Source organism: Carassius auratus, chromosome 16, assembly GCF_003368295.1.
Source record: "Carassius auratus strain Wakin chromosome 16, ASM336829v1, whole genome shotgun sequence".
Taxonomy (NCBI): domain Eukaryota; kingdom Metazoa; phylum Chordata; class Actinopteri; order Cypriniformes; family Cyprinidae; genus Carassius; species Carassius auratus.
The window spans coordinates 11297060-11323171 of record NC_039258.1 but is presented as its reverse complement, the minus strand read 5'-3'; the positions used below and the strand labels follow the sequence as shown (position 1 = coordinate 11323171).

At 37.9% G+C, this 26112-nt stretch overlaps 1 protein-coding gene across 1 annotated transcript in view; it reads left to right on the top strand.

Annotated features, from left to right (window-relative positions):
* Positions 1-3893: 3893 nt before the first annotated feature.
* Positions 3894-26112, top strand: part of LOC113116143 (transcription factor HIVEP3-like) — a 67498-nt gene continuing 45279 nt past the window's right edge. The window contains exon 1 of the mRNA XM_026284081.1: positions 3894-4159. The gene's annotated coding sequence lies outside the window, so the exon portion shown is untranslated. The remainder of the gene's footprint in view (positions 4160-26112) is intronic.

Genomic DNA, 26112 nt, shown 5'->3' with positions numbered 1-26112 from the left:
ACGTTACGGTAAGAAACCGAACAATAATGCGCTGGTTTTATCACGCAATGTTGATCTAATTGACCCCATGGTGGCCTTCTTACGTTTTCAAGTTTTGCTAGTTTTCACTCAGTTTCTCAAGCAAAACTTTTGTGCTTCCTTAAAAGTAATTTGACTCTTTTGAAATAAATATTAAAAAGAATAATAACAAGTTAGAGGCCCATGACATTTTTGTTAATTGAAACACAGCTGAAATAAACTTAATTCAAAAAATAAACAAAAACCTATTTAAAAAAGGTAACTTGGATTGGTAGCGTACTAAAATGACTATAATATAATATAATATAATATAATATAATATAATATACAGTGGGGCTCGAAAGTTTGGGCACCCCTTGCAGAATCTGTGAAAATATGAGTAATTTTCAAAAAATAAGAGAGATCATACTAAATGCATGTTATTTTTTATTTAGTACTGTCCTGAGTAAGATATTGTACATAAAAGATATTAACATTTACAAAGATATTAACCCTTTCCAGCAGTGACTTTATGATTTTGAGATGCATCTTATCACACTGAGGACATTTGAGGGACTCAAACACAACTATTTAAAAAGATTCAAACATTCACTGATGCTCCAGAAGGAAACAAGATGCATTAAGAGCTGGGGGGGTGAAAACTTTTGGAATTTGAAGATCAAGGTAAATTGTACTTAATTTGTGTACCGGGAAACATACAAGTATCTTCTGTTGCTTACGAAGGGCAGAACTAAATTTAAAAAAATTATATTTCAGCAAAATAAGACAAATTTGGCCATCTTCATCGTGTTCAAAAGTTTTCACCCCCCAGCTCTTAATGCATCTTGTTTCCTTCTGGAGCATCAGTGAATGTTTGAATCTTTTTAAATAGTTGTGTTTGAGTCCCTCAAATGTCAAGATGCATCTCAAAATCATAAAGTCACTGCTGGAAAGGGTTCAAATATGCAAAGATGCTGGAAAACTGAAGAATTTGCAGGACCTTAAAGATTTTTCTGAAGAACGCTGCTCAGTTTAACTGTTCAGAACAAACAAGGGACTCATGCACAACCATCACAAAACAGAAAGACAGTCGAGGATCATCAGGTAACAGAACACAGTACTAAGAACCAAGGGTTCCCAAACTTTTGAGTAGGGTTATTTTAATAATTTCAGCAATTTTTTTGTCTTGTGGACTAAATCTTAATATCTTTTATGTACAATATCTTACTCAGGACAGTACTAAATAAAATATAACATGCATTTAGTATGATCTCTCTTATTTTTTGAAAATTACTCGCATTTTCACAGATTCTGCAAGGGGTGCCCAAACTTTCGAGCCCCACTGTACTGTATATGGTGAACTTCTTACGCATTCAAGTTTGTACACACTTTAATGCCTCATAAAAGTTATTGGACTCTTTTGAAATAAATATAAAAAAGAAGTTACAAGTTAGAGGCCCAGCAGGGATACAGTTGAACTAAAAGTAAATTGAATCTAAAACTATCAAAAAACATTTCTGATGACTGAAATAGAACTGAAATTAAAAAAAACTTAAAAACCTATATAAAAGGTAACTTCACTTGGTAGTGTAAAATGGCAAACACTAAAATATATATAAATGAATAAAAATTATATAAATTAAGATTGATTTACAGTGAATAAAAAATAATAAAAATGAGTTACACATAACAAACAAACAAAGTAAAAATCTAATTAAAATATTAATAAATACTATAATATTATAAAAATCATCTTAAAATAACACTGAGTAGGATCAGATGTCGTTTGATGGTATTTGGTATACAGTGGAGTCCAAAAGTCTGAGACCACATTAAAAGTCTGCTATTCAAAATCTTTGGGGAATTTGAAAATTATTATTATTATTACGCATTCAAGTTTTTCTAGTTTTTGCTCAGTTCCTCAAGCACCACTATTGTGCTTCCTTGAAAGTAATTTGACTCTTGTGAAATAAATATAAAAAAAGCATAATAATAGGTTGGAGGCCCAGCAGGCGTAGAGTTTGGAAAGCTATATTTATGCTCAGTAATTAAACTGTCCTTGGGGTATCGACCCAGCACTGTATTTGCATCTGTTAAACAAAGCATTCCTTTGTCAACCGTTTGTCATATGGTAGTCAGGGTGACTGTGTTTAGATTCATAGAGTGTTGTGAATACTATAGTATATTCAGAGACAAACAACAGAACAGATACCCAAGCTTCATTGTGTTGCGTTGAACTCAACTCAACATGGTCTGGGAATTTTTGAAGGCTAAAAGGTGGGTCAATGAGGAAGAAATCTGTTTGGAAATATAGATCCAAGGGAAAAATCAACTTATTCCCAACAGGTATGGTGTGGCATTGAGCTTTTTAGCACTTTTTTTCTCGGGAATTGGTATACAAAGGGTTTTGGAAAGTTTGGGGAAAACACTGAGTGATAATTTGCTACTTGGGTCTGTTTTTATGGTATGCTTGGGAATAATCACACTTTCCTGGGAGTTTAATAATGTTCTGGTTTACTTTTCCTCCATGCCCCTGGGAAAGGGTTAAATGAATTAAAGTCCACACTGATGGTTAACCCCATTAAAAGTCCCCATGTGGGCCATGCTACCATTAGTGCAACTGAGAAGCTTCAGTCTCACTAAAGAGTACAACTGAGTCAGGGAATTGTGGGAATTGTGCTGACATATGCAACCCAGTATGCATCCCCCAGATGGGCCAACTCATGAAACACTTGCTCTGGATGTGTTAAGGCATTCTAACCTTAATATTCCATAAAATATGTGACTATGATTACAGTTAAATCAGTTTAGCTGATATTCCACAAACAATTAGAAGTGATGTCAATTATTTTAAATTATTAGGAATACCGTACACATGGAACACAAAACCAGTCATAAGGCTTTTAAAAAAAATTTTTTTTACACATCATCCGAAAGCTGATTAAATTTATAATTTATAATACATTTTTATATACACACATATATATATATATATATATATATATATATATATATATATATATATATATATATATATATATGCATTGAGAAAATCTAATTTAAAGTTGTCCCAATTTAAGTTCTTAGCAATGCATATTACTAATCAAAAATTAAGTTTTGATATATTTATGGTAGGAAATTTACAAAATAGCTTCATGAAACATGATTTTTACTTAATATCCTAATGATTTTGACATAAAGGAAAAGTAGATAATTGTGACCCATAAATTGTATTGTTGGCTATTGCTACAAATATACTCATGCTACTTGTGACTGGTTTTGTGATGCAGGGTCCTGTGTGTGTGTGTGTGTGTGTGTGTGTGTGTGTGTGTGTGTGTGTGTGTGTGTAAGTGTGTTTGTGTTTAATAAAATAAATAAAATTAATTAAAAAATGAATATTTGATTGTATTGATTGTAAATATTATCTACACAAATCATATCTACTCATCCTCGTATTGTTAGAAACCCATATGATGGAGACATCATTCTGCATTGTTGCATTTTGCAAAAATATAATACTGCATAAAGAAAATAGCAAATCAAAAGACGTTAAGAACAACATGCGGGTGAGTAAATGATGACAGAATTTTCGTTTTGGGTAAACTGCTCCTTTAAAATATTAATATATACAAAAATATACAGGAGAAACAAGACAAACGCAGGAATATTGACTGTTAAAAATATAAACACACAACTTTTTCAGGGTCCCCTTGAAATGAAGAATACCGGGACAAGGAATTTTTGGAATGTTCCATGACGTCACCTCGCAGTGGCTGACAGCGAGGAGGGAGCTAAAAATTAAGGTACTTTCTTCGGCCAATGAGCGTCGCTGAAGTATACTACCTCATGATTATTAATCATCCCTAGAACTGAGAGCGTATGGGAGGGGGCGGGGCCCCCGGGGCGTCGCGTGCAGGGTGGTGTGGTGTGAATTGTTTGCGTTGCGCGACACTGTGGCTGTTGTTGTTGCGCTGATCAGCTGAACGCATGATTGCGCTTCTAGTTTGACAAGCAGGAGGGGAAGCCCTGTTGGCTCGCGAGCGTCCAAATAACACCGAGAGAGGCGTCAGCAGCGATTTCCGTTTGACAAGCGATGGGATGCGGACCACGGCACGCTGCCCTGGAGAGTAAATGGCCACAGCAACGCCAACAGCTGTGTCAGGTATGGTCTAGCGTGTAAATGTTTTGTGTTTTACACATACGTCTTAGTCGAGACTGAATTAGTAAGAATATTTAGTAAGTATTTTCCGTTGTTGTCTATTAGGCAGTAATAACATTTTATGAAGTCTCTTAGTAAAACTTAGACGTGGCGTTTTGCAAGAATTAGCCTACTCTTTCAACTGAAATTCGCAGAAACTGTTACACTTTTCGTATTTTAAATATGAAGATTTACTTCCTGCAAACAATGCGGCACAATAGGAGTCAAATCAGCTGGCTGGGTTTTTCAAACAAGTTGAGAAATGTAGCGCAAGCACACATTTTCAGTCCATGGTTTTGTCCCGACGGTCAGCCAAGAATAACGTTTTGCTACATTAGAGTAGCATGGCAAACCACTCACCGCAGGAATCTGACACTCTTTCCTAATTCTTGGAAATGACAGAACATAGACGGAGTCCCCTGTGTGTGGGGTATACAGGGAGCACTGGACGTTTGCTCACGGAGAAAAGATGCTTAAAGTAGAAGTTCACTCAAAAACTGCAAATGCTGTAATTATTCACCCTCTTGTTGTTCCAAACTCGAATTACTTTCTTTCGTGGAACACAAAGCGAGATATGAGCCGAGGCTTGATGTTAGGGGCTGACAGCCTCAGTACCCACTTCCATTGTATTTTTTTTTCATACAGTGAAAGTGAGGCTGTCATTGTTCCTAACATGTTTTAGAAATGTTTTGACCTCAAAATTTTTAATGAAAATGTCATAATTTGACACTTTATGCAGACGTATGCGGGATTTATTCAATCATTTCGTCCCTTAAAACCCTGCCCCTTCAAGTTCATGTTCATCTGCCTCCACTTTTGAGTGCTGTATTCACCTCTCAAAATCTTAATCTTAAATTAATCGATTGCATGTATGTCACAATAAGGAAGAAAAGATATAACGCTACTTCTCTTTCATTGTGACTTTAACATCAACATTGGTTTAAAAAGTAATTGTATAGTGTGGGAGGTTTGCTGTGTCATAGTTATCTTATTGTGATCATATTTCATATTGTGATTTATATAATCATGGATATTAGTTGTCAACCAGGTGAATTATATCCTCACATGAAAGGCGTGTTAGTTCATTCAATCAGTTTTGCTGGTGTCAGTGTTATCATGCATTTGAAGTATGTTCCATATGCACTGTTCTTGATGTCAGCATTTGATTCTGGCTGGTTTTGTTTGGAGTCAACTCTCTAATGTGATGCAAACAGTTTTCATCATATCAAGTAACTTGAAAAACTTGGCTTGGTTTGCCTCCGACACACTTGGCTGGAGCTAGTTTCTTTTAATGCAGTGTGTAGTGGTGAGGAGGGAGAGCTTAATTATATTATTTTTGAGTGTATCAGCACAAAGCGAAGAACTCTGCGATCGAGACATGTTATTGCTTGAACTAGAGCTTGAGTAGAATCTGAAGGGAGGAACGGTGTTGGCCTCTTTCCGTTTTTATTTACCAAAATGTCACAATTTTTTGAGTATATCGTGAGCAACATTTTTTTTTTAAAGATGGACAGTTTGTTTATCTGATACCCAGGAAAAATGTTTGCTTTTAGCCTGCTAATTTGGAGTTACACTGCAGTCTGCATTAAATAATCCATCTTTTTAAAACTTTAATCTTTCTTAAATGGAGTAGAGACTAAATTACTCATTGTCTCTGAATGGCACTATATGCAGCGCATTAAGTTAGTCCGCTTTTCATTTTAATTATGAATACTTGTTTGCAATTTGGAATATTTTTAAGTGATTTTTTGGCAACGGTGACTGAAAACTATGTGTTGCTAGCTGATGTGAGCAAACTTTCAGGTGTGATCATGGAAAATATTTATAACGCTTGGATGAATAGTTCACTCAAAAAAATTAAAGTTCCATCATTTATTTTAGTCCCCTTCATGTCATTCCTAACTTGTACATATGCTGTTAATTTTCCCATGGACTAGAAAATAATTTATTAAAATCTTGCAAATGGTCTTTTTTCCTTAAAAAAAAACAGTTTTAGTGACCAAAGTTTGTAAACGAGTCAGTGATTGCATCAGAAGACGCATACCTAATTGCTTGGAGAGTAATAGGTAATTTGAATTGAAATAATTACTTTTATTTTTAATAATATATTTTATGAAGTAATGAATGTAATCTGGATGTGCTACATTTTTTATGTTGTCATTGTCATGTGACCTAATGTGTAGTGTCCGTTGTGGTGCTTCACTATTCAGAAATCTTCACAGAAAAGGTAGGCCATCTGGGTATTTTTGCATTATGTTTAATGAATGGACATGCAGCTCTTTCACATACTTTTTAAATTACAATTTAGTAGGGAATTTTGCATATTTGGATGCAGCCATTCTGATTTATGAATCGTTCATTAGTCAGATTTTTTAACTGTATCAGTTTCTTTGTTGAAAACCATTTGAAAATGCTTACATCACTACTATGCATACTATAAAGTATATACTGTATATAGTTTGCAAAAAAAAAATTATATAGTGGGCTGTACTGAATACACAGTATTTATAAAACAATATAAGCAAATAAATACCTAGATAAATACTTCCATACTATAGCCTACTATTTTCCACTAGAATTTTTTTTTTTGGAATGACATAAACATGAGTAAAGAAATTTTTAATTGCGTATCTTCCTTCTAATGGTTTTTTTAGAAATGAGCATGGCAAGGTCCAAAAAAACATTTGTAACTTGTAGTCCAACTCTCTTTAAATCCACTGAGGTTGCCGAGGTTAACGGCCGTGTGTCGCCAGTAAGTGTGAGAGAATCTTTAATGACCATAGCATAGCTCGTTAGGCAGGACACCGCAGCACCTGTGGTGTGCTCTAACCATCAGACTAATGAGCTGTTGGCGAAATTTCGTCTTGAAGTTTTCCCTGGCTTTAACTGCTCCATTTCCATTTCTTTCTTTCTTTTCCATGTAAAATGGAGGACATGAAAGATTTGTCTCAGTAAAACAATGCCATTGAAATTCACACTGTGAGGGGAAAAATAATGTTCTCTGCTGATGTTAATGTCCTTTGTTTCATGCCAGCATGCCACACGGGCACCATCAGTGGCGGATGGCATGAAGAGTTGTAGTTCTGAGGAAGAGCTCACTGGCCATTATCACAGTATGTGCCTAGTGCCTTGTCCTTATCAGCCCTCACGGCTTCTCTTTTCTCCTTTTCACATCATCCTCAAACGTGTTCACAAACAGAAATGCACTGGCTTTGACACCAAGTTCACCGCTTGCTTCTCCTCTGCCCACACTCTTTTAGCAAGTGGTGTTTTTATTTTTATTTATTTTTTTAATTAGAACTGGCTTTCTCTACCTTAGACAGGCTGCAGTAAAAATACTTTCACAATTTTGCTTGAATGCAGAGATAAATTCCTCCAAAATAACAATTCTTAAAAAATAGTGGTCCATGAAAAAAATCTGTTCTGATTTTGACACTGATTATTTAAATTTTCAGCAGGTCCATACTTCTGGTAACAAAAATGTTTTCTTAAGTTTTATTTTTAACTATAATATTCATGTTTAACAGGGTTACTTACTGTAAAAACTATCGCTGTACATAATATTGCAGTTTAATAGTTTATAATGAGTTCTGACCAGTTTTTCCCAAGCAGAATGATATTGCAACATTTATCAAATTTGGTCAGTGTAAATGAAAAGACATTGTGTAGAAATGTAGAGTACACTTAACATTAACACATTTTACTTTATTTAAATGCAAATTTCTCTATTGCATTAGACAGTAAAAGTTATAATAAAATCTGTAATTTTAATATTGTATTAAATTTTTCAGTACCGGTATTTATATTTTCATAGACGTGCAATAATGTAAAAAATTCTGAATTCTTGATGCTATTTGGATAAACTGAAAAAAAAAATGGACTCTCTAAATATGGACTCTGGATGGTTTATATACAAACTGCTGGGTGGTTTGCAACGGTTTACATTTTGTTTAGAAATGTTCCAAATATCTGAAATGTAGGAAAGTGTTCTTTAGGGACACCGTATCAGCAGTGCAGTAGGAAAACAGAATCATCATCCTGTCAGGTATGTTATTGCAGATAGATAAGAACTTAGCCGTTATCTTAAACAACCCAAACTGATTAAATGCCCAGTCATCACAGCACACTGTTCCCTACTGAGGGTCCTCCAGTGACATACGGCAGCCTGCGAAGAGAGGAGAAATGAATGGGAATGTCTGGAAAGGGCAGCAGGTGCTATAATTCCACAGTGAATGAGCCTGATATCCCTCGTCGCCCATCAGTCAGGGACTCACTCTGTGTTTGCCATGCCACAGGGAAAAATGTCACCTGAATGTTCACTCCCTGCTCTTTGATTTACTGCCTGATGAGTAGCAAAGCTCTGGGAGATCCACTGATCATTGGGTTTTCATTTTTTTCTCCTCCACCTTTCACATCCACCAGTGCTGAGCATTTTACTCCTGTTTTCAGTAGCAGGAAATTACAATCTTCTGTTTTTCGCTTTCAGAAGAATGTGATGCCTCTGGTGTAGTAATGTAATGGCAAGAAAGACAGGAGGTGATTGTCACCATAGTCTCTAGTCTGGCACCTCCCTCATGTTGGCATCCTGTTTATGAAAGCATTCCTGCTGCTGGAGAAGCACATATAGTGTTGGGCCAAAAATCTGAGAACAAAGCTAAAACTATTTTACATTTTAATTCAATAAATCAAATGTATTTTATATGGTTGTTTTAAAGAAAAACTAAATGTAATATTTAATTAGCTTTTACTTTTATATTTCCAGTTACCTCTTTGCAATTTTAGTTTGTATTAGTAATTTAGTTTGTTTTTTTATTTTTCTATTTATTTTTTATGAATTTTAACCTTCAATTAATAAAAACTATTTTTAATAGCTTTAGTTTTAGTAAACAATGACAACACTGACTTCCATTGATAAAGTGATAACATAAATAATATAATTTGCATGTATCATACAATTTGAATATATTATATTTAACATACAATTTATGAAAATGAGAAAATATTGCAAAATGTTTTGTTCAGCTAATATAATATAATATAATATAATAAACATTGAATTTGTTGAATTAGAAAATACTTCTTTTGGATTTTGGACCCTACTGTATTTGCATGATGTGTATTGCATGTATCACCAGTTGTCTTTTTCTGTTTCCTTTGAGAATTTAATCCACTTTTGGTCAGTCTACCCCAATAGATGCCATTTACGCATAATTACTGTACACTTTGGTGTAAATAAGCATGTGTGCCCACAGGTACAATGGGTTAATCATTAGTCCTTCCACAACAGTTCCACATACCAGTTTGGGTGCCGTCACATACTTTACTTTCCACATTCCAATTACTCTCTCTGCATCATACTTTAACAAGTCAATGGCTTTAGCTTCACAATGCATTACATTAATGAGATTTTGTGTTGATCTTCTGGGTTTCAGAGTGTTTGAAAGCATATTTTCAGTTTATAGTTTTTGTATTGTGTTGGAAGATTTCTCTTCTTGGTTCAGCGTTGATAATAATATTTAAGGAATAGTTCACTCAGAAATGAAATTTAATTAATTACTCACCCTCAAGGCATCCTAGTTGTATATGACTTTCTTCTTTCAGATAAATTCAGTCGGAGTTATATTACTTAACTTGGACCTTAGTCTGACCAAAGCATTTATATTATTTAACTCAACACATAATAAATCATAGTCTTTGATCTTTCAAGCTGTTTAATGGCAGTCAGCAGGTGTTGCAGTGCATCAGTCCAAAAGAAGTTAAATAAAAAGCCACACAAAAAAAAAAGTGTCTCACACGGATCCAGGGGTTGAACAAAGGCGTCCTATAGCGAATCGATGTGTTTTTTAAAGAAAAATATCCATATTCAAAGCGTAATAATTACTTTAATGTAGCTTGCACCAACAGTTGTACACAGAAGCAGCTCTAAGAGGATGATATATGAGGTCGGCAGAGAAAACAGGAGTCTCATGAGAAAACCAATGTTTGTTAACAGGAGCAAAGGAAGCAAAGTTTCCTTATTTTAGCAGAGGAAAACCTCTCTCCTCTTGGCTTATAATGAAATCCTCTCGTATTCTTCTTTACAAATCCTTGTTAGTGACCGTTGTTTTGTTTTGATCTCTTCACTTTTTATTCCATCTTCATCACTTCTTCATGCGCAAAGCTAACCTCATACGTCATCGGCCCGGAAATGCTTCCATTCACAACAGTGAGCACAAGCTAGATTAAATGTATTATTATAGGGCTGCACGATATTTAATGTGCATCTTGTCAGTAAAGCCGGTTCTGTAATCAGCGGTAAATCTCCATCACCTGAGCATTTACTTCTCCATGTGAAACCCCACAGGTGATGGAGCCTTACAGCTGATTACAGAACCGGCTTTACTGACAAGATGCGCATTAAATATTGCATGTGATTTATTCGCATTAAACCAGAACTAATTTTTACACTGTTTGAATCGTTCCCTATCGTCTACGTTTTGCATTACGTATTGCATTACATTCAAGACTGACACGGAAGAGAAGAAATTGTTGAATTTTTTTGTCAATTTTTTGTTATTTGTGCACAAAGGTATTCTTATACCTTCATACAATTAAGGTTGTCTAGGTGTCTATGACTATTTTAACAGTGCAAACGAACAACAGAAAACATTTGGAGTGCAATCGGGGTGAGTTTGCTTTATGCCTTAAATGACTCATGATTTTAAATTGCATCATTCTATGCACAAACCTTTAGTCGTATCATTTAGCAGTGTCTCATTGTGCAAAATTTTGGTCAGGTGTTTGTTTGCGCTATGCAGTTGTTAAACATCATCTGGCATGATCCCAGGGAACTTTTGGCTACCACTGCTGATGAGGGTTGCATTTCCTTGTCTGGTACTGGCAAGGATGGCCAGCTCCCGCATTGCAAATAACTATGAGCAGCATATCCAACACTAATGACAGTCTAAACAATAACACATCATTGCTTTCTATATTTTGTGTTGCATGTTTATTAAAGCAGGCAGACATAGTTCAGGAATTATAGCTTAGGAGTTAATGAAGTAGGAGCAATCATTCCTCACTCTTCCCTCAGGTCCCTTGTTATTGTATTACTGGTGTTTTTTAATGGTTCATATTTTGTCCTGCAGTTTCACATCAAATGGCTCCCGTTTGTCAGAGGATATCATAGACCATACCCCCAAAAAATAATTCTATTGGCAAATGTAAAATCATCACCGCTCCTGCAGTGTAGTGACAACCAACTAAGCTGTAACAACTTAATAATATTAAAGGAATAGTTCCAAAAATGAAAAACTGATGGAAATTTACCCCAAATCTGTTCCAATGAGGAAACAAACCCATCTACATTTTGGAGAAATGTAACATTACATTACTTGCTCACCAGTGAATCATCTGCAGTTTATGGGTGCCATCCAAACAGCTGATCAAAGCATCACAAGTAATCTGCATGACTAATGTAAAATAATTAACATCTTGTGAAGCGAAAAGCTACATGTTTGTAATAAATTCATCAATAAAACATTCTTCAATTCCTTTAAGCATTGTCAAATTTTTGCCAGACTATAATGGAGATACTTGGTGTTTTATGTGTTTTCCCAACAGTAAATAAAATTTAATGTGGAAAGTTTGGTGTGAATTTGACTTAAAAAAAAGTTAAAGATTCATTACCACAACTCATTATACATTTTTATTATACCAGTGGATAGATCTCTTGCTCAGTTGACCCTTATGTAGTCTGCATATAAATATTTTGGTTCAAGGACTGAATTCAGTCCAATAGGGTTTTTGGATTGATGTATAGCTTCCAGACTGACTTTGTTAACTGTCACAACGTTACCCAAAAGTAAATTTTCAGTTATTTAGATTAGCTACAGCTGTGAGATTTGCTGGAGTGCAAAGACATTTGTCTGATGGGCTTTTGTCCGATGTTTGCGGTTTACTTGCATAATTATTGATTGGTCTGAAATGGATCGTATTGAACGAGAGGAGAACACTTGGCTCTTTCAGGTCTACACTGTTGTACTGTGATATTTTAAACTGTCTTATCTTGTCGCTCTTAGGGTCAAATGTATACAATTTCCCAGAATCTGAGTGCTGACAACCAGGATCGGCTCTTGACTTCAACGTCATACAGAAATAAGATTCTCTACCCCAAGGAAAGCCGATCCAAAATCTCTAAGACTTCTCCGCCTCTTGTCCTTTTCTCCCTGAAAACATGTGTATCTGCATGTGTCTTCACGCTTGGCCTGGCCTAACTTCTTCCTTGAATATTGGAGAGGCGTGTGTGTGTGTGTGTGTGTGTGTGTGTGTGTGTGTGTGTGTGAGAGAGCGAGAGAGAGAGAGAGTGTGAGGTGCTTGACCATGGCTGGGCTCAACAGTCAGAGACAGACTTTTACTGTCTGCTTCACTCTCACACACATTCCTCCTCCCTACATCCCTTGCGGTCTTGCTAGGGATGGAATAAACTATGTGTTTTCAAAATTTACAAAGTGCAAATTATGTTTACATGCACAGTTTAATCGTACTACAGCTAGTGCATAGAGTGTATGTCACATAGAGTTCGCCATTCTAATTGGATCAGTTCTGCTAAAAAAAAGTCAACTAGGTCATTATCAATCATTTCTTAAAATCTGATGCTTCTAACACCTCTGTCCTACAATAAAATAAATATGGTGTAGGATTTACATTTGAAACAACTTTCACTCAGAAATCGATAGTGAACATCTTTGAATTATCGATTACATAATGGGTAGGTGTGCCTCTGCCTTCTTTGACATTGGAAACATTTATTCCATTCAGTCCATCTATGTCAGATGCGATTAAAACATGAACACACTTCAGGGGCTTTGTAGTAGAAAGTGAAGTTGTAATTCTAATGGAAAGCAACACTGACACTGTTTTCACAAATCTGTAAAAAGGGCTATACAAATAAACATGACATAACTTGACAGTGGCAAATTGTTGAACTGGTGCAAACATTTCCAACTATGATCAGATGCTTTCTTAACTGCTGTTTTCACTGGCATTTTGTTTGTGTTTATTTTGCTATTGAGAGGAAAGTGCGCTGCACTTATTTACATATTCATTTAAAGGGGTGGTTAATTGCGATTTTCACTTTTTTAGGGCCCTATTTTAACAATCTAAACACAAAGTGTAAAACGCACGGCGCAGGTGCATTCTGGGTGTGTTCAAATCCACTTTTGCTACATTAACAATGGAAAAACGGTTGGCGCGCCCCGGGCGCATGTTCTAAACGGGTTGTCCCTCTTCTCTTAATGAGTAATGGGTGATTTTTGGGCGTAACTACAAAAAAGAAAATCTTAAGCATTGAAATCCTTTAATTTTTAATATTTGGCATGTTTGTGTGCTGCTGTGCATCCCTGTGTTTAATAAGCAGCGTGTACGTTCTTTAAATAACTAAGAAAAAAACATTGCCCCAGACTTTAGACCAGGTTTGAGCTGGTCTATGGTGCAGTCTATTTTCGGCTTCTCAAAATAGCATTGCGCCAGCAATGCACCTGAACACACCTCTTTTTTTAGACCAGCACGCCTATGAGCGCAAAAATGAGCGCAGATGCATTTGTAAATGCGTGGCGCTGGATGGGAAAAATACGAACGGCCCCGGACTGAAACTAGCAAACACACTTGCGCTGCGCCTTGCGTCGCATTGCGCCGGGTGTATTATAGGGCCCTTAATGTTAGTGTGTAATGTGGCTGTTTGAGCATAAACAATATCTACAAAGTTGCAGCACTGAAAGGCTTTTAAAATTCTTGCAAATTAATATTTACAAAAATGGCTCTTAGGGACTACAATGAGCTATTTTACGGGTTACGTCACCAACCTAGATAAACCCTGCACCCAGTAGCCCCCAGGAAAATAGGGTTGTGGCTAGAAGTGATACACCTTTGCCTGGAAACGAGCAATGAAATGAATTTTCTACCTGTTAGACTGTATTTTATTAACGTCTACACCTACACCTACCCCAACCCTAAATCTACCCCTTACAAAAATGAAAAAAATAGTAATTGTTGTGTGTTAAGCAGTGTGTGTAAACATCTAACCTTATAATGATATAAATCCACCCCTAAAATATCCCCTTTTTAAATCAGGCCATTCTCATCAACTTGTCTGTGTAATGTCACATGGACGTAGCCCGTTCCCAATAATGTGCTAGTTAGCAAGTTTTCGCGTCTAAAGTAAACAGTCTGTCAGAGCACAGTTCGTCACCCCACAGAAGAGAGGGGAGGGGTGAGCAGTGCTCATTAGCATTTAAAGCAACATTCGAAAAACTAGTTGATTTCTGCAGAGCTGAGGTATGGGTATCCGATGACCCCTTTAACATGTAGCAAAGGGGGGCGAGGCCATGTGCTTGTGCTGCTTTAGAGAAGTGGAAGAGAAAACTAGGGTTGCACATTGGAAAGAGTGGAAATAGAAAGCAAAGAATGGAAAAACTTTGCCAGTTTATCTGGAGTTATTAGTAAATCATCCAAAATAGATAATAAATGAGCATAGAGGAGAAAAGAAATATGTAAAATTTGACTGATTACTAATATGTTTTAGTTCAGTGGAAAGCGGCGCACTGATTTGGTGCGGGGCTGATGATCGGCCGTGTGTCTAGAGCTTCTTCTTATCTCTTTGCTCAGATGGAAGGAGGAGTTTAGGGGGCTTTGGTTGGTAAATCCCCAGGCGCAGAGGGGATCAACAGCACCAGGCTGAGCTCCAGCAAAGCATCTCTGGCATCAGCTCTGTCATTAGCATGGGCCGCTTCAATTCCCTAAATCTCTGACAGGCCTCTCAGTGTGATCTAGTTGTGATATCCCGCACCTGTGATTCTGAGTTTTGCCTGCCTTTAAAGCTTCAAGACGACTTGAGTTTTGCTGTGTGCACAAGTATGGTTCTGTGGAAGACAGTGGTTAGGACTGCAAAGTGGAGAACAAGTTGCACATTGTCTGAGGACATGATGTTTTATCCATTAACCTGCTGCACAGGTTGCTGGAGCATCTCTGGGCCACCTTTGCTTATTTGTATCAAGTGTCAGTCAGTTCCTGTCCTGGTTGCAGAGCCACTGATGTTAAACTAGTCTGAAATGATGTTGATTGTTACATAACCACACGTCCTACAAGTCGCTCGTTGCTGCAGCTGTCTGCCCAGCTGCCAGCAGTCAGAGAGCTGCCAAACATCCTTACAGTTCAACAGAAGCTGCCTATCGCACAGAAGCTGACTTTACACCTTCATTTGACAATCCAGTCTGTCACATCTCATGCCTTGTTTTAATGAATGATCGGCCCAGAAACACTTTCATTTAGTCATTATTTACTCAACCTCATGTCGTTCCTGACCAGTGTGATTTTTTTTTTCTTCTTCTGAGGTTAATTTGCTCTTTACTGTGAAATTACAAGCATTGTGGACCGAAGCTTTCAAGTTTCAAAAACATGATAAAATTGCTCTATACACATTTTTATGATTTATTACAAGTCTTTTGAAGTCATATAGCTTTGCATGAGAATCAGAATGTAATTTAAGTAATTGTCTGTAAACTATGACATCGGTTCTAGCTCTTTTAAGCAAGTTCACAAGAGAAGTATAAATGTGTAATTTGTAAAAAAAAAAAAAATTCATGTTCCACAGAAGAAAGATTTGGAGCAAAATTATAATGTTTAATTTTTGTAAGCACCAGGTAGAAAAAGATATAAAGTAAATACTGGCTAAAAGCAAATTACAGTATTTGTGATTTGCACTTAAGCTCAATAAATGTGTAGGCTAATGTACAATGGATTTCCATAATGTACTTTTGTTTGCATCATCCATCACATTGTTTGGTCACAGGAGCAACAAACTTGTGACTTGTGTTTGTCTGATTATTTACACTTTAGTGTGTTTAAAGATAAGTTATCAGTTTTTGTGTTATGTTGGTATCGACAAAGTGCGTCCTCCATCAGGTCAAGTCATACTCATAATAGTGTGTGATGTCCTAAGAGTAATGTCAATGGCAATATCCTACTATCCTTTCAATTTTTAAGGGTAGTGTACTGCCCCATGGCTTGCGTCAGCACTGATCAATGCATTGATTTCTATAAAGTGAAGCGTTAGCTTCAGTTTTTGCCCCTGTTGTTTATCCCAGCGTTTACCTCTCACTTCACTAGCTCCGCCCTTGCACCATAGCTTGTGACTGGAAGAGAAGAGGAGTCATTTTTAGGGGGAAGTTAATATAATTGATTAAATATTACTAGAGCACATTAATGAAAAATAATGAAGTGCACAGATAAATTATTTATAATAAATACTACAGTCTTTCATAAAAAAATTTAGATTTTGATTTCATGGTGACTTTAAATGAGAGCTACCTGCCTCTTGACATAGTACAGTCTGTTCTCAGCTGTACTCTCTGATGTTTTTTGTGTCGGTGAGTGAGAGGGAGAGAGAGAGGGCACATTTTCAGACTGTGCCACCTCACATGTGCCAGACTACGAGAATAACCTGATTTGGATCTACATGATTGGCAAATAAAGCCAAATGACAACAAATTTCTTAACCAACTAGTTAGCATCCTTTTTATGTTTTGTCTTTGTTGTTTATATGTTGTATCATTAGCATGCTAAAATGGCCTGTGTTTTACATTTATTTTAAGTGAGATACAATTTTTGAAAACATCACATTGGAATCATGTAGCTTTTCTGTTGCAAATTAATAGTAAACAGTGCTGGTTACTGATGCACTTACATAATCAAATCATTTTCTGTTTTCAGATCTTTGTTCTGTTGTATTTAGTTGTTCAACTGACCCTTCACAAAGACCTGTCCCTCTTCGTTACACGTAGTGAAATCTAAATCGCGGTGCAAAGAGGACACCTACAACGTGACAGCAAAAAAGACAGAGCTGGTTACTTATGTTCTAAAACAAAGTCTTAACACTTATTAATGAAATAAATAATTTATGAGCATGAAATAAACATGAATAAACATCAGACAGTATTTTATTTCAGCCTTGGAAAGACATCAGTCCACACCATCTTTCAAGTTTAAGTCCACCAACATTGCTCTCCTGTCTGATTTGTTTGTCGGACAAAATGGTGATTCAGCGTTATGATTGGCCAGATCACCTGTCAATCAAATTCTCTGCGAAGGGTCAAATAGTTGTAATTGGTGTCTTTATTCTTATTTTATTACTAGCTGCTTACTCTTCTTCTGTAAGCTTGAGAACTTTTTTCTTATGTTAGTTCGGCTAGCATAGTATTGTATAGAATGTATATTTGTGACTTTTCATTGTCATTATAAGTTTCACATTGTAGCAACCATATTTACATTGGGATATACACTCATTTACACTTGGTTGGACCCCCTTTTGCATTCAGAACTGCCTTAATTCTTAGTGACATAGATTCAGCAAGGTATTGGAAACATTCGTCAGAGATTTTACGTTTCTATTTATGCATTTGGCAGAGGCATTCATCCCCAAAAAACTTGCATTCAGGCTATACCTTTTTTTATCATCAGTGTGTGTGTATTCCCTGGGAATTGAACCCACAACCTTTTGCACTGCTACTAGTGCGTCTACCAGTGAGCCACAGGAACACATTATGTTCCATACTGACATGATAGCATCACGCAGTTGCTGCAGATTTGTCGGCTGCACATCCATGATGCGAATCTCCAGTTCCACCATATCCCAAAAGTTGGATTGAGATCTGGTGACTGTGGAGGGCCATTTGAGTAAAATAAACTTTTTGTCATGTTCAATAAATCAGTCTGAGATGATTTGATCTTTGTGACATGGTGCATTATCCTGCTGGAAGTAGCCATCAGAATATGGGTACAATTTTAGTCATAAAGGGATGGACATTATCAGACTCAGCAGCAATACTCCAGTAGGCTGTGGTGTCTAAACGGTACTCAGTTGGTATAAAGGGGCACAAAGTGTGCCAACAATATATCCCCCACACCATTACACCACCAACAGCAGCCTGAACTGTTTAGACAAGGCAGGATGGATCCATACTTTTTTTTACACCAAATTCTGACCCTACCATCTGAATGTCGCAGTAGTAATCAAGACTCATTGGACCAGGCATCAATTTTGGTGAGCTTGTGCAAATTGTAGCCACTGTTTCCTGTTCTTAACTCATAGGAGTGGCGCCTGGTGTGGTCTTCTGCTGCTGTTGCCCATCTGCTTCAGGGTTTGACTTGTTGTGCATTCAGAGATGGTATTCTGCACGCCTTGGTTGTAACGAGTGGTAATTTGAATTACTATTGCCTTTCTATTATCTCTAACCAGTCTATCCATTCTCCTCTGACCTCAGACATTGAAAAGGCATTTTTGTCCACACAACTGCTGCTCACTGGATATTTTCTCTTTTTCGGACCATTCTCTGTAAACCGTAGAGATGGTTGTCTGTGAAAATCCCATTAGATCAGCAGTTTTTGAAATACTCAGACCAGCCCGTCTGGCACCAAAAACCATTTCACGTTCAAAGTTACTTAAATCCCCTTTCTTCCCCATTCTAATGCCTGGTTTGAACTTCAAGCCATCTTCACCACATCTAGTTGCTGCCATGTGATTGGCTGATTAGCAATTTGTATTACCAAGCAATTAAACCAATGTACCTAATAAATTGGCTGGTGAGTGTATATTGTTGTGAAATCAAATTTAGATCATATCACCAACCTATAATAGTTTCTCAGTATTCCCGAACTATAATACTGGAGTTATATACTGTAGTTCCAACTCTAATGCTAATCTTGTTTCTCAAGTTCAAATTGAGCTTTGTCATTCCGCTACATACAGTAAAGACCAAAAGTTTGGACACACCTTCTCATTCAAAGAGTTTTTTTTATTTTCATGACTATGAAAATTGTAGATTCACACTGAAGGCATCAAAACTATGAATTAACACGTGGAATTATATATGGAATTATATACAAAAAAGTGTGAAACAACTGAAAATGTGTCATATTCTAGGTTCTTCAAAGTAGCCACCTTTTGCTTTGATTACTGCTTTGCACACTCTTAACATTCTCTTGATGAGCTTCAAGAGGTAGTCACCTGAAATGGTCTTCCAACAGTCTTAAAGGAGTTCCCCGAGAGATGCTTAGCACTTGGCCCTTTTGCCTTCAGTCTGTGGTCCAGCTCACCCCTAAACCATCTCGATTGGGTTCAGGTCCGGTGAATGTGGAGGCCAGGTCATCTGGTGCAGCACCCCATCACTCTCCTTCTTGGTCAAATAGCCCTTGATGCCTTCGGTGTAACTCTACAATTTTCATAGTCATCAAAATAAAGAAAACTGAATGAGAAGGTGTGTCCAAACTTTTGGTCTGTACTGTATGTGGACATACCGTGGAATGAAATGTTGTGTCTCACAGGACCACGGTGCTACATAAATACAGACATACAACAATGAAGAAAAACAGTATAAACCTATACACAGCTAACCTACTGACATATTTTGACTATAAATACTATATATAAATGTTTACCTATGCATAAGCTAAAATATACGAATGCTTCACATAAACACTTATATATGCAAAGAGAAACATTGTAAATCATGTAAACATACACATATTTGAGTCTTTTGTGGGAATATGTACACTCAGCAGTGTGTGTGAAAAGTGTCCAGTGCACATAGAGGAGAATTGCACAAAAAAAGAATGTTTCAGACAGTTTTTTTGTGATGTGGAAAGTTTAGGGGCTGGCGGAGGTGAGGTGGTCCATTTTTCAGGAGGTAGGGGGTTTGTGTGGGGTTTCAGAGGAGGGTGGAGTGGTTTGAGCTCAGGACTCTCATAGCCTGGGGGAAAAAAGCTGTTGAGCAGTCTGCCAGAGCGGACTCTGATGCTCCAGTACCGTCTTACTTATGGTAGGAGCTGGAAGAGACTCTGGGAGGGATGGGTGGGGTCCTTCACGATATTGTTGGCTTTTCTGGAGCATTGTGTAAGAAAAAAATATCAAGGATGGAGGGGAGAGGGGCACTGATTATCTTTGCAGCTGTGTTCGCTGTGTTCACTTGCGGTCTGCCGCACTACAGTTCCCATACTAGACACTAGTGATGCAGCTGGTCAGCACATGCTCTATGGTTCCTCTGTAGAATGTGGTGAGGATGGGTGGAGGGAGACTTGCTCTTTCAAGCCGGCAGAGAAAGTGTAGCTGCTGTTGTGCCTTCTTGGAGAGTGAGATGGTGTTGTTGGTCCAGGTGAGATCCTTTTTGATGTGCACCCCCAGGAATTTAGTGCTGCTGACTCTCTCCACAGTCGAGCTGTCGATAGTCAGTGGGTGGTGGTCAGCAGGGGTTCTTCCCGAAGTCCATCACAACCTCCTTTGTCTTCTCCAAATTGAGGGACAGGTTGTTAGGGCCACACCATCAGCCAGCTGTGCAACTTCCTCTCTGTATTGCATTTCATCGCTGTTGCTGATGAGACCTACCACTGTTGTCATCCGCAAACTTGATGATGTGGTCAGAGCTGAACTTGGCAGTATTGTCATGGCTTAGCAGCGTGAAGAGCAGCGGGCTGAGCACACAGCCTTATGGAGCACCTGTGCTCATTGTGGTACTGCTCGAGGTGTTGTGGCCGACACGGACTGACTGAGCTCTTCCAGTTAGAAAGTCCAGGATCCAATTACAGAGAAAGGTATTTAGGCCCAGCAGATTTGGTTAATTAATGATCTGTTGTGGGATTATTGTGTTGAATGCTGATCTTAAGTCGATTAACAACATTCTGACATAGGAGTCTTTATTTTCTAGGTGGGTAAGAGCCAGGTGGAGGGTGGAGGAAATTGCATCATCTGTAGAGCGGTTTGGATGGTATGCAAACTGGAATGGATCGAGTGTGTTGGGGAGGCTGGTTTTTATGTTGTGCATGACTAAACTCTCAAAGAACTTCATCATGACTGGAGTCAGTGCTATGGGACGGTAGTCACTTAAATAGGACATAGGTGACTTCTTTGGTACCAGTATGATGGTTGTGGATTTGAGACATGTGGGGATGACTGCCTGGCTCAGCGTTGAAGATATCTGTTAGAACATCTGTCAGCTGTGCGGCACAGTCTTTCTGGTCTTTCACCTAGTCGTTGGGAGGTTTGGGCAGTTTCTGTGCAGGTGTGTCATTCTGCATGTCAACCCGTAAATAAACGTGGTTTAGTGCATCTGGGAGTGATGTGACATCATCACAGGCCTGAGGCGGGGGTTTGTAGTCTGATGGTCTGAATGGCTTGCCACAGGCCCTGTGTGTCTCTGCTGTCTGTGAAGTGATTGTTGATTTTTTTTTTTTTTGAGCATATGACCGTTTTCCATTTTAGATGCCACAGAACAGATTGTCTCTTGCTGTTTTGAGGGATGCTTTATCTCCTGATCTGAATGCTTCATCTCTGGTCTTTAGCAGCCCACGAACCTCTGCTGTCAACCACGGCTTTTGGTTTGCACGTGTGGTGATGGTCTTGGTAAATGTAACATCATCAATGTACTTTTTGTAAACTGAGACAACACTGGCCGTGAACTCCCGCAGCAGATAGAACGGTCGTACTTCACACAAACAAATTCCACCAGTGATGAACAGCGTTTTGTCACTACCACAGCATTATTACACCACTCTTTGTTGACATACACCCACAATCCACCTCCATGAGCCTTACCAGACAGTTGTTTGTCTCTGTCCGATCAATAGCAGGCAAGTCATTGTAGCTGAATAGCAGAGTCTAAGAAGTTGTCGTTTAGCCATGATTCCCTGAAAACAAACACACAGCAACCCCTTGTCTCATGCTGTGTAGACCGACTGAGTTGAATCAAGTCCATTTTATTTTCCAGAGAGCGAAAATTTGAGGGCGTGAGGGATAGAATCACTGGTCTAGTGGGGTTAGCCCTTAGCCTAGCTCGTGTGCCTCCATGCTTGCCGTTCTTCTGTCCCCTCTTGCACCGCCGGCATCAATGTTTTGTGTGGGTGGCTTCAGTAGGCGAGGTCGTGGTCTCGGGGTTCGGCTTCAGCATCAGACAGAGACCTCTTAAGCCTGACTCACACTACAGGATTTTTAAAATCCTAACCGATTATGAAATCTGGCTGCAGCACACACATTAGGAAAATCTTCGCAGATTATATTCCCTCAAATTTTAAACATTTGCACACTACAAGATTTGAACATCGCGGCACAATACACACTACAAGATGTCATTAAGATTATCATACCAGAAGGAGCACGTCACATGATCGCATGCAGCTGTTCGTCACTGATATTTGTTAACATATGTTAGCTAGCATGCTAGCAGCTTTCCGCACTCACCCAGTGCATTCAAAACTGAGGCGGTTTTTACTCCAACGCTTCTCTTCTCCTTACTGTTGTGATGCATTTTCGACACATTATACAGACGTCGTGTCGTGTTACTACAAAATGTCAAGAAACCGTTTCCTCTGTCTCCACTATCCAATGGAGCCGTACATCAGCTGTTTTGTGCAATGGCTGTGAAAGTACTGACGCAATCATTTAGTCATCATCCTCCCGATTTAAATCCTAAATAACAAACATGTTTGATATTAATCGGGGCTGCCCCAATTTGTGTGCGAGCAGATCGGGAGGTGCAAGATTCGATCGGTGAACGCCTCACATTACCAGATAATCCACGCCGAACATCGGAACCAATCGAGGTGCTCGACAAGATGTTTGCTCTGATTCTCTGGAGGGGGAAATCGGGCTACATCGGGCAAAAAATCCTGTAGTGTGACCCAGGCTTTAGCTTCTCAGTAGTCTCCGGCGAAAGCTTCTTCTGGCACAGAGAAGAGCAGTTCTTATAAACGTTCTATTAGATTTATAAAACTTTATTTGAGCTAGAATGGTGAGAAACATCCCTGCCCTTTATCATGTCCCAATTCCATTCTCTTTCTTTTTTTTTTTTTTATGTGGCAAAAGCTTAAAATAAAATAAAACGCTAATGTTTATTCTTAGAAAATTTGAGATTTTAGATTTTTTTTTTCCAGCTCTATAAGAACTACTTTACCTGTTAAACAAAATCTTGAATGCACTAGATGATTTCCTTCACCCCGAGATCCAATAATGGCCCGCGCTGCATTACGCAACACCCGTGTGGTATTTCAATGGACAGAAATATTCTGACAAACGAACGCCTACTCATGTCTCTGCTCTGCTTCTCTCCTGGTTCATCTTTCTACAACAGCAGCTATTTTCAGCACTGCCGTAATATCACATTGTATGGCATGAGCCAATAGAACGGATGTTAGCTTATAAACTGCCCGCCATTAGCGTCAGATTCATTCCTATTCCCTCAGGCCAAGGAAGAAAGGGACCCCATTTGTTATCCAGCTGAAGTGCTACGTTTCACAGCCAAGTAGTAATAATGTTTTCTTAAATGCAGCCAGATTTATCATAAAGAGCTTGAATCATTTCATAACGTTTGTCTCAGTGTATTATAACACTGTATGCATGCTAAGGGTAGTAGTTTGTTTCAAGGTGTATGTTTTTATATGTGTTAGGGCTGTGCAATTAATCGTATTCGGTTGTCATGCGCATCTCATCAGTAAAAACCGGTCCAGTGATTATTAGTAAATCTCCATCACCTGCTTTCAGATTGAGCGGCATTCACTACACAGAGCCGTAGTTCACTGACAAGCTAGTTCACTTTCCAGTCGAAATCCAGTGCGATTAATCTGCGATTTATGAATGCTATATTGCCTAATTGTCAATGAACTACTGCTCTGTGTTGTGAATACTGCTCAATCTGAAAGCTGGTGATGGAGATTTACTACTAATCATGGGACCGGCTTTACTGACGGGATGCGTATGACAGTCGTATGCCATTAATTGCACAGCCCTAATATGTGTACATCTAGTGTACATTGCTGAAGGGTCTCCACACTGTGGCACTACATGGCCCCTCAGGAATCCTCTAAGACCCCTAGGAAGGCGTGGGTACCCCCCGTTCTACCCACTAACACAATACTGGAGTAATTTGCAAAATACACCGCAAATTAATGCTAGATTATGCAGCATTTATAGATTTGTTTAGATCAGGTCTGTGAATGGTGATGCTCTATCTCTGAGTGCACCGACTCCATGAAAATGCAAAGACATATAGTGATTTTGTTCCTCATGTTCTCATTTTGGTTGCTTAATATAAAAAAGTCTGAGTTCTGGAGAAGAAAAAACTTGAGTAATCTTAGAAAATTAAAAGTTTTTTTGTCCTGCGAGTACCGGTTATGTTCTTTAGTAGACTAGGGCTATGTCTAATCCAGATACATTTGAACACAATGTTTTCATTTTAAAATGCTCTCCATCCATACTAGCATTTCAAGCATTCTCCAAAAGTTTCTCATCCACACTAAAACGTCAGAAAATGTTAAATTCACTTTACTGCACAAGCCTCGAAGGCACTCACTGAGATGATACTGATGGAACAGACATGATACGTTTTCACACTATTCTTCTGGCAGAATCATTTTATATAGGAAAATATCACTTCAATTCTCTGATGTGACTCACTCATGATTGTATGATCTGATCTAAAATGCAAATGTCCTTATGTTTTGCAATAAACAGCAATCTTAAGTCAACTTTCTGTCATTTTTGCAGAACTATGATATGAAGAGTGTACAAAGTAACACATCTGTGGCTTGATAGTGTGAAAGTGAATAGCACATAATAGGCACAGTACTCATATATACACAGATATCAATATTAGTACAATATGTGTTACATAAATAAACAAGCGTCATCATTTTCAAAAGCCTCTATTTTCACAGTCCACACTACAATGTGAAAATGGCCTTTTCAAACGTATCCACTTTGGAGAGCGTTTTGAAAAAGCTCAGTTTTTCCTTGACCAAAACACTGTGTCAGTGTGATGCTTTTTTTTTTCTTTTTTTTTTATTGGTGTGGAAAAGGCCTAGATCTAGATTTTTGTTCATTGTTTTGTTTGATAGAAAGGCTCTGAGTTTGAAGAACAGGTCAGGAATGACAAAGGCAAAAGAGAGGCAATAAGTCATAGAAACTTTTTTCACAAATTTGTCAATTTCCAAGTTTTGACCAAAAATACAAAGGATTTGATTCAGGCTATAGACGGGAAAAAAAGTTCCACTGGGTTAAAGTTGCTGTTTAAAAAACAGCTAGAACCAACCTAAGCTGGTTTCCTGGTGTAAAATTAAATTTTTTAAATTTTGCATCTAAACATTTCTACACTAGGGCTGTGCAAAAAAAAACTTGGTGTTGCCAAGTCTGCGGTTGTTTTTCATGTCCGCAGGTCGAAGAGACCCCAATACAAATGTGATGTTTAGCCCCTAAAATGCAAATTTTACCAAGGGAACCCCGCCAAATAATTTGTTTTTTATCACCCAGAACGAAATGCGATTGGGCTAGTTTTGAGAATTGGGCAGGTTTTGTTTTCTGCAATCCTGATCTGAATGCACGTGCAGGAGATATACTACTAATCACAGGAGTGCCTTTACTGACAAGATGCGCATGAAAATCGCATTTGATTTTTTTGAACAACCCCATTTTACACTATCCCTTTAATCTTATCTGTAGTGTTTCAGATGTAACTGTTGTTGTATGTAGTTTTAAATTTATATTTTGTCAAAATAGGTATCATTTAATTGGTTTGTTGTGGTTTTGCAGCAGTTGGTCTTTTTGGGTTATGACCACTTTAGTCTGGTTTAAGTTGTTTTTTTTTTGTTTTTTTGGAGGACTGTAAGACAAAATAGATGACTTGCTCTGTCATAGCCATGTGCTCATTTTTGGCTACGATAATCTCACTAAAATTGCATTCATGAAATTAACACAAGGAAAAGTGTTAAACAAATGTCATACCAGTTTCAGGCTTCATCTAGGCTCTATCTTTACCTAACTGTGCTGATATTAAACTTAGCAACCTAAAATGAAATGAAAACCCAGACACACTTGCTAAACCAGTAACCATGGAAACACACTG